This window comes from Nicotiana tomentosiformis, chromosome 4 (assembly GCF_000390325.3).
Source record: "Nicotiana tomentosiformis chromosome 4, ASM39032v3, whole genome shotgun sequence".
NCBI lineage: Eukaryota > Viridiplantae > Streptophyta > Magnoliopsida > Solanales > Solanaceae > Nicotiana > Nicotiana tomentosiformis.
In genome coordinates, this window is record NC_090815.1 from 53,672,061 (window position 1) to 53,682,223 (window position 10,163).

At 36.4% G+C, this 10,163-nt stretch overlaps 1 long non-coding RNA gene across 1 annotated transcript; it reads right to left on the bottom strand.

The window, feature by feature from the left end:
• Positions 1–3,836: 3,836 nt before the first annotated feature.
• LOC104101949 (uncharacterized) lies at positions 3,837–6,989 on the bottom strand. Its single transcript, XR_687581.3, has 2 exons — positions 6,624–6,989; positions 3,837–6,328 (listed from the first exon to the last, which is right to left on the bottom strand). It is a non-coding gene; the product is annotated as an uncharacterized lncRNA (long non-coding RNA).
• Between the last annotated feature and the right edge of the window lie 3,174 nt (positions 6,990–10,163).

Genomic DNA, 10,163 nt, shown 5'->3' on the forward strand with positions numbered 1-10,163 from the left:
TCCCAGTGATATGTTTTGAAATCTGACCTCAATTTGAGGTTTAAATCTCAATTTTGTAAAATCCTTAATTTCTACCCAAATCCCTAATTTCTACCATGGAATTCATAGATTAAAAGTTAGAAATCAATGGGTGATAATGGAAATACATCAAAACTAATTGAAAATCACTAACCAATGAAGTGGGAATGAAAATTCTCTTCAAAATCTCCTCTAGGCCGAGCTCTAGCTTCAAAAATTGTAAAAAATGGTTCAACCCCGACTTTCAGCACTTTAAATATCTCGGCATCAGGTGTTCTTCGCATTCGCGAAGCACCTAACGCGTTCGCAAAGAACAGTGACCAAAATGGCCTTCGAGTTGGCGAGGTTCTCTTCGCATTCTCGAAGGCTAAGTTCCCAGCCAGCCATCGCATTTGCAAACCTTGGTCCGCATTCACGAAGAGAAACCATCACCTGCCTCCCTAGCCATCCCAACTCTACGCGTTCGCAAGTGGTCCATCACATTTGCAAAAGGCAGTCCCCCTAAGCCATCGCATTTGAAGCCCTTCTCTCGCGTTCGTGGAGAGTAACCAGCCCTAACCCCAAATTTTCCCTTCGTTATCGCGAAGCACAATGCACCAGGAACCAGAAATAATTGTTGCACAAGTTCAAAAATGGTCTGAAGCTTATCTGAAACTAACCCGAGCCCCTCAGGCCCCAAGACAAATATGCACACAAGTGTAATAGCGTCATATAAACTCGATGGTGCAATAAGAATACCAAAAGAACATCTAGAACCAAAAATCGGACATCAAAACACATGACATTCAAGAGAAAACTTAAGAACTTCTAGAATCACAACCAAGCGTCCGAATCCTATCAAACCAACTCTGAATTGCACCAAATTTTGTAAACAAGTTTCAAATAGAAAAACGGACCTATTCCAAGTCCCATTACAAAAACTTAACCCAATAGCAATAATGTCAACCTACGGTCAAACCTAAAAATTTTACAAACAGTCAAATTGCTAACATTCAGAAAAACAAATCAAATTAACCGAAGGACCTCCAAATTTAATTCCAGGCATACGCCTAAGTCCAAAATCACAATAGGGACCTACCATAATCGTCAAAAATATCTATATGGGGTCGTTTATCCAAAATATTGACCGTAGTCAACTCAAGTTATTTTTAAAGCCAAAAATCATATTTTTTTCAATGTTTTACGTAAAAACTTTCCATAAAAATACACGTACCATGCACACAAATCAAGAATCACCAAATTAAGCTAGTGGAGGTCCCAAAACATGAAAATAAGGGCTAAACCACAAAACGACCTATTGGGTCGTCACAGAAATCAAAATTTATCTGATGTCCTTGACCAGCGAGGCACATCTTGAATTAGAACAAATTGCTTAGAACCCTCGGATGTGCTTACGGCTAAATCCCTTCCAATCCTACCAACTCAATGAAGTACTTCCCTGGGCTTCTCAAGATTGCTCTGCCACCTAACCATGAAAGTTTCTAATTTATGCATTCCTCACTCAGATGGGCCAACATTTTCCGCCATTACTCCTGGCCATGCGGTGTAGTCCAAAGCCTCATCATTTCATTATGGTTGTAGATCATGTTACTGATGCCAATAAAGTATTGAACGGTTTCCTCCCTCTGAAAGAAGTGTTATGTGGCCCATATCTGGAGTAGCAAGTTGTAGCCTCTGATGAAATCATATCCTCTTGAGCATGCTTATAGTGCTCGGAATGTCTCTGATAGTATCATAGGAATGAGGGTGAGTTGCAAATTTCCCCGGAAGGTTGCTAACACCAGGGGCAGTAGGTTGATATTGATTCTTCCCTTTCTTTATGGGAAAAACAACAGTCCCAACAATGCCAAAGAAAAGGATAAGGGGCGGAGGCTCTCCCATGTTACTTGATCGCACTGGAATTCTTTAAGATGCCACTCATAGCTCTCCTGGTGTCCGAATATGTCAAATAGCTGGTCCAAACTCACCCGTCCATCTTCGACGCTTCTCAATTTCTTGTTGCTTGTCAGACTTAGTGCATGAAGGAACATGTATTGCTTGTCTGGCAGGACAACCAGCAGTATTGGTTTTTGCCCAGCGAATGGTAACTTCGTGAAGCTGGTAATCTCCTCTAGTATTGGCGTCAACTCACAATTAAAAAATTTGAAGACCACATTGGCCGGGTCCCAAACATCTATTAGCAGCCTAGTAAAGACTTTGTCAGCTCCGATGTTCATCAAGGCGGTCAGTGCTCTCAGGTGTATTCTATCTCGTTCCCGTGTTCCCATCGAATGTTCCTCCACCACTACTTTAACTTGTGAGGTTAACCCATGACCATGTTAATCTCGGGGACATTACGGTTGATTTTCATCTAAAGAGGTGAAAGGTTTGGTAAGTTTTTAATTCAGATCTTTAGTGTCTTATGTGGATTGGTTCGTCATTCCACAAAAGGCATATCGTTGGGTGCATGACCCATTGTTATTAAGATGACTTTTCTAATCGTGAGTCAATACCAAGGACTAACTCACCTAAGGTTTATGCAGCATGACCTATGTATGCTAAGAGTAAAATGTTTCCTAATGTTGGAGTTGGACTTAATAACTACAAAACGTTTTGTTAGTTGACCTGACAAAGTCATTCTCTAAAATTAGAGAGTTTTGAATGAAGGTTTGGAAGGGTGTAAAAGACAACCCTCGCGTGTTATTTGTGTGTGATTGTGTACGGCAAAGACTCAATTGGAGAGACGTGATGACAGTGTAGAAAGCAGTAACAGATAATTGTGGTAAAGCGGTAAATGTAAGTAAACATGTAAGCATGTGCAGCATGTTGAAAAGAATAAGAAAGTAAAATAAAGCAAGTAAACATGTATCTGCAGGTTAAGCATGATTAAAGTAGAATATAACAAACATCCTCAAAGTTCAAGTCTAGCCTAAATCTGTTAAGGTCAGAATCTAAGTGTTGCACCCTATTTTGCACTAGTCAAAACAAAATACAACTAATGGTTCATCTGAAGTTGATTAAAGAGAGTCGCCACTTAATATTTTAAGGTATATTAGGGTACCTATGAGTTTATAAGATCATTATCCTAACGGCCTGCTAACTGGTGAGATTCGGGTAAGGGTTCTAGTTATTCCAAGGGAAAGATGTTAGGCACCCCTTAAAATCTACCTGAGGTAGCCCTTTAGTCTTAGTCTAGGTCCGAAGAAAGAATGTCTATATTCTGCTTAGTAATATTTTTAAAGACCGTGAAAATATCCTAAAAGTTCACTATTAAAGAAAAGGTATGTATATGTACTTTGAAAATAAGTTCAAGTTCTTGAGTTTTATAATCTTGAAAAGAAATCGCCCTTTAAAATATACATGTACATTTATTAAGTTGGAAACTAGATATGCTTTATTTTCGAGAAAAAATCTTGTAAGAAATCTTTTGTTTGAAGAAAAGTTGTGTTTTGGAAAATGTGGTTTTTAAAACTTAATAGAATAAGAGAAGTATTTGAAGATATACCTCAAATTGGGGTGGGTATACCTTACAATTTCAACAGAAATCTTGTATTTGAAACTCGTTGAGGACCGTTAATTTATAAGCATTGGTTGTGTTTGGTTTTTCTTCTTGAAAATACCTTAGCAATTATTTTCGAAGTTTTGATTTTCAAGAGGGTCCGTTTTGCTTTTGAATCTGTCGAAGTCAAGAACTCATTGAAAATTGTTAGTACAACAAGATAAAACTTTTATTTTACTAAAAAGATTAAGCTTCAAATTAGCGATCAAAATAAACTAAGGCGAGCAGGATTCTTACTTTAGCTTTTACCTACTAGTTGGGGTTTGCCTATGTTCCTAGATAATCAAAATATCAAAATTTATCCAATAGAAAAGTTAGTCATTCAGAGATATATTTACATGTAAAGTAGCAAACATCGATGAATATCATTAAAGGTAAAGGAAGGAAGAAGGTGGACTCTTTGACTGTTAGGCTGATAAGCTAGCTAGGCCAAGCAGGATTTGAATCAAGGTAGCAGACCCACAATGCATGGATAAGGAGCAGGCTGTATTTGCAATTGGGTTGTGAGCCCAATTCGAGGCATGTACAGAAAGAAATAAGAGACAATTTAGTATATATCAAATATAAAAATAAAATAAGATAGAGATTAAGACAAAAAAGAAAAAGAACTAAAGAATGCGATGGGACAGATGTTATTTATGTTAATCCTATGAGTATTAATAGGAGTTAGTAATTAAAGTCTTTGGTTAAATCTTTGTTTATGGATAAAATACCCTTGTGAACCCCTCGCACTTCAGAGTTCACGAGTGTCTTATGGACCCCGAGCAGTGATTGTGTCAGGGAAGGGTACTTTATTCACAACTAGGTTTCACACCCAAATACCATTAACCACTTACTTATATTCTTTCTCAAAGGCTTAAACACAAATAAAGAATCAACAGAGCAATTTCATACTGCCAAGACATAAACAGTAGATGTGGAAGTCATGGTAAATTCTGTAAAGGTTCAAACACACAAATATTCAGCAGCTGTGAACCAATGGAATATTGTAATTCATTATCAAAGCATAGAAAACAACCAAGGGCACAATATTGACTTTAGAGAACCTCATATCAAGCATAGAGTATAAGAACAGGACACTACAGTAGGCATGAGTCACTATTGGGACATAATCACACAAGATAACAAAAATGCAAGCAATAGGCATACTTCATTACTCATGTCTTTCGGCTAAGAAATAGTAATTGTCCAGCACTATGAAAGGATGAGTTCAAGTACGTATTTTACTATCTTCGCTGTAGGTTTGATGCTCAGAGTTCTTTTATGTAGGTTCAGAGTATAAGAACAGTGCACATGCAATTTTGCTTCAGTATAGTTAAGAGTAAGCTTAGCTGGTGAGTGACATTCCCGTTAACTTATCAAGGCAAACAGGTCATACTGAGCTAACAGTTGGGCATGTAAATAGGTTCACTAGCATAGTATCTCAACAAAGCTCTACACATGGTTGGATACAAGTTAACTTGACAGACATATAGGGATCAGGATAGTGCGAAGTCATGGCTAAGCCTAGCTGTGAGAGTCATGATAACAGATCATCCTAAGCATTAGAGACATGCCTTTTGACAAACAATAATCATAAACTCAGACCAGTGTATTACCACGGTAAGATCAGAATTGTGACACATAGGTGCAAACATATAATCCTTCAAATTAAAGTCAGGTGATAGTCTGTGAACTTAACCAAATTAATAATGGCAGGTGTGCATTCAGGTACAATAAGTTTATAACATAACAACAGAAGTCTCATACAACTCAAACAGTCACCAGATGGCAAGTTTCAGTACTCACTGTAGAGTTTTATCCTAATCAAGTTATGTTTAGTCATGAATGCAAGTTCCTTCGTACATTAACAAGGTTCATTACATGGTTTTAAGTCATCACAGAGGGCACATAGAGCTATTACAATGACATGAGCAGGCTGCTATTTAGAGTCTAACAAGTTAATATGAGAGGTAAGAACTAAATCAGAACAGCAAAACATTACAAATATCAAATGGCTTAGTGTTGGCAAGTATTAACAGTGTTCTCAAGAAAGATTTTAGAAGCCTAATTTTATCACAACTACTAGGTTAGCAGAAAAGAATACATATAACATCATCAGCATAGGATCTAGATCAATGAAGCTTTAATAGGATAAAAGAATAATAGCCATATATGGATCATTGAATATGCAGAATAGGCAAGTTATCAACTACAAACTTATCAGCTAGTTATCAGGTAAAATACATAGGCTTCAGGGAAAATATTTATAAGAACAGTACAATATCACAAGTAGGAGGATCAAGTTGATCTGGATACAGAAACACAAAGAAAAGTTCAAGAACATGATTCAACTGGCTCAGCTAACATGATAAAGCTTATACGAGTGTTACTTTACTAACAGAGGCCAGTTATACACAAAAACAACATGGAGATTACTTTAAATAGTCATAGAGGCTTGACCACAAGAGCATCATTTAACATAGAGGCATTTTTTATTAATCATATGATAAGAATAGAATTCGACAGCATAGGTTTGATAACAATACAACATATCTTGATCAAAAAATCCCTAACTCAACGGTGAAAACAATATATATATATATGAGGCAAGTCATGATAAACATAGTTTAATATCTAGCACGAACAATTAGAGAAATAACTAGGAAACCATAGAACCAAACGATTAATTCAAAGTAAAAAGGGGTCAATATGTACTTACCTTCTATCGAGCAGCAAACCAAGTAGAGGCAATTCAACAGTTGTTTAAGGATCCAAACTCAAGACCAACAGCTGTTGAAACTCATACCGGAGAATAAAAGATAAAGGAAACAAAACAAATCAAAGATTATTATTGGACTAGCGAGAAAACCTCAAATTTTAATCCTTTTCTTTTCTTTCTTTTGTGTTTCTGATTGTATTAGATGTGTGTTAGGTGAGGACATTGAATGCCTCGTTTATAGTGGCATTAAGCCTTAGGGTTCCGATTAGATTTTAAATCGGAAGTGGAAGGTGACGATAGTCGGATGATGACATCAATAGAGGTGAAATTAGTGAAGAACAAAGGGAAAAAGTAACACGTATTTACCTGGGCACGAGGAGATGGCCGTTGAAGGCGAAGACCCATCGTACAAAGCCCAAATGTCCAGAGGTCAAATAATGATAATGAAGTCAAAGACACGGTCATGCATGCCATGGATTTGAAAAAACGATGGGAGAACAGACTGTTCTCAGTAGAACTATTTAGGTCTAGTGTTCAAATTAGGGCTTTTGGATTTTGGTAATGAAAATGGAAGTATCGACAGGATTTGTGGATGTAGGGGACAAATTGAGTGATTTGGGGTTTGAATTTGTGACCTTGCACGAATTGTGCAATGATTTGTGACTGGCAGGGTCGGATAGTGAGAGAAATGAGAGAGATTTGGGAAAGAGAGGATGTCGGGTAAGGTTGGGAATGAATGAGGATTTAGGGGTGTTTGGTTGGTATAAAGTGCACGACTGAATCTGGACCGTTGGATTGTTTGATCAACGGCCCTAATATTTCAGCATATAAGAGTTAAATAAAGTTTTATTATGAGAAAAATGGACGGTCGTTGGATCTTTGTGATCCAATGGTTGGAATGAGATCTGAAAAGGGATTCAAAATAAAAGAAAAATGGAGATTAATTATGGACCGTTGATACGTTGGATCAATGATCCAAATTCATTTGTGCTTCTTTTGTCAGTATTGAAGATGGGTGATGTGGCATTTGTTAATTGGTTCAGATTGGGTGACACAGATCGCCAACATAGGATAGAGGAGGTTGGTTTGGACCAGGTCAGGGGTTTGGGCTCGTGTGTTTGGGCCAAGAACATCTGAAATAGAATTTAAGCCATAGCCACTTTGAGTTTAGTTGATTAATTGTAATTATAGCCTTTTGAACTTTTTAACCCCTTTAAAATTAACTTAATTGAACTAAATTAATTCTAATTAAATAAGATAAAATATTTTAATCAAATACATTATAAATTACTGTAACTAATTATTTATTTATAAAATACTTTATTTATTGAATTATGAAACTAATATTTGCTAATTAACGTAAACAAGACAATATAATTATAAATTAAGGACTAATTCATTAAATTAATTGTAAAACTTTTTTATTAAGACATAAGAGTTATTTTAATAGTTCAAAATAGTAAGGGTAATAACATTTATAAATTTAATACTAAATTGCTATTAATTCAACAATATTAACTATTAATTTTGTTTTTCAATATTAACTATTATTACCTATTATATTTTAGGAAAAATAAGTATTATTGATTACAAATATTTTATCACATCCATTGTCAATTAATAAGCATAAATAATTAAATTTATAAAAGGGAGGGTCAAAATTGGTCGTCAAAACCTGTGGAGGTAAACTTGAGTCCCTTTATGCTAATTGTGCTTCTTTGAACTCCTACTTGCTTAAACTATTCTGCGCCTAGTTTTTAATTTTTAGCAGCCCTAGGATGAGTCTAGAACCACCCTTAAAGTTGTCTAATACCTCCTAGATAATAGGCATGGGATGGGTAGGCACATATATGGTACGACTTGGAATAGACTTTGTGCGCTTTAGGCAAACAACTTAAAGATAGTAATCAGGTAGCTGGAGATGATAGTATGTGCTCGCTGGATAGTACGAGCAACCATTGCACTTAAGACTACGAAGTATTATTTATATTGCACGGGATGATCCTTTATGCTAAAAATATTAGGACTCCCTCCTCCACCCCCCCCCCCCCATGTCTATTTATCCGTGTATATCTAGTCTTGGTGATTAGTATTATTAAGAATATTTTTTCAAGTAGTCCTCAGGTTGAAAATCTTTGTAACCAAAAGGTTTTATCAATTATTATTAGTCAATTGATGAAGTATTCTCTTGTTCCATTCCAAATTATTATCTTTGTATTATCTCTGTATTACTTCTTCTAATTAGTCAATTATTAGTAGTTGAACTATATTTGATCTTTCTGCTCCACCTAGAATAATTTGTATCTATCTAGTCACCTATTTATTAAGCTAGCTTAATAATTAAGCAATTCGTATGTCCACCTAGGATAACTAAGTTAATAAACTAATATTTCCACATAGTTTTAAAATTCGGCCGGGAAGCACAGTTGTGGACCTCAAAGAGTGTCTAACACCTTCTTTTCGAGGTAATTTGAGACCTTACCTGATCTTTGGTAGTGAAGACTAGTCTTAACCAGAGTTACATGCAAATATGTTCCCTAACACACCGTAAAATTGTTAGGTGATGATTCTTCTCTTTTAATACCCTTTAAAAGAGTTGTAACATGTCGAAACCCACTTTTGCGAGAAAATGGGGTGCAACAGCATGGCAACTATGCTGGAATACTTAGGCTCTTACCATAATGAACTTTTGCTTGTGTGGGATTATTAAGTTGCTTTATTCATGTACTTCCTTTTCCCTGTCCCTTTATTTGCGCCAAATTGGTATACCGTGAAATTCACTTTCCCTTCTCCTTTATATGTTTTACTGTTCCATCATGTTTCTCGAATTTTATAATTATTTGATAACCGGGCTGACTATTTTTTTTTCTTTATTTTTCTCCCTTACTTCTTTACCACATTACCAAATACCGTCCTTATATGTTTTTTTACCATGTAAATTACTTGGCTATATGTTACCGCTTTTTCATAAGCATGCTTTCAACATCATATTCCATTCGTACCTATTATCAACATAGCAGTGTTTGATGAGTATCCACGCTTTCCGAAAATGCCTTTTTAAAACTAGAAAGGCTTATTAGCGGTAGACTAGTCAATCAGTAGTGCAGACGAAGATCCCGTGCCTTTTCCTCTCAAGTTGTTTGCTTGAGAGTACTGGTTAGACCCTTAGAAGCCTACTCTGATCAAAACTTTGCATGCATCATGTTAAGCCTAGGACGGATCAAATACCCGTGGCGAATTAAATCCGTTCACATATACCTTGTCCAAAGTCCAAAGGAATCTCTACAATCCCGAGGAATACATTGATATTATGTGCATTACTTAGAGAAAATGTGCCAACATTTGACTATTATCGCTTAATTAATCAAATCAGGCGAGGGTAGGGCTAACTCTTTATTCTAATGCAGAAAATAAAGCACGACATTCCTAGGTTCGGTATGGTCCAGAGCATTCCATCCAAGTTGAACGATTGGTGGAACGACCTCCCTCAATGTGATAGGAATCATGTGAGAAGGATATTAGGCAACTTGCCATCCTTGATTGACATTCAGCCATGCAGAGAGCTGATTGAGGCTACTACCATGTTCTGAGACGAGAAGAGGGTTGTATTTCTCTTCAAAAACATGGAGATGACCCCACTCTTGGAAGAAATTGGAGGTTTTTCTAGAATCCGTTGGGATAGTCCCAGTCTACTGGTACCTGAAAACAGTACACCCCATAGTTTTCCGAAAATGTTTGGGATCAAGAAAAATGAAAAACCGAGTTATCTGAAGAAGTCTTACATTTCTTTTGATTTTCTGTACGAACGATATGGACACAGTAAATCGTATCAGTTATTCCATGAATAATTGGCCACTATTTTATCACGACCCAAACCGTAGGGCCGCGATGGGCACCTGGTGTCTT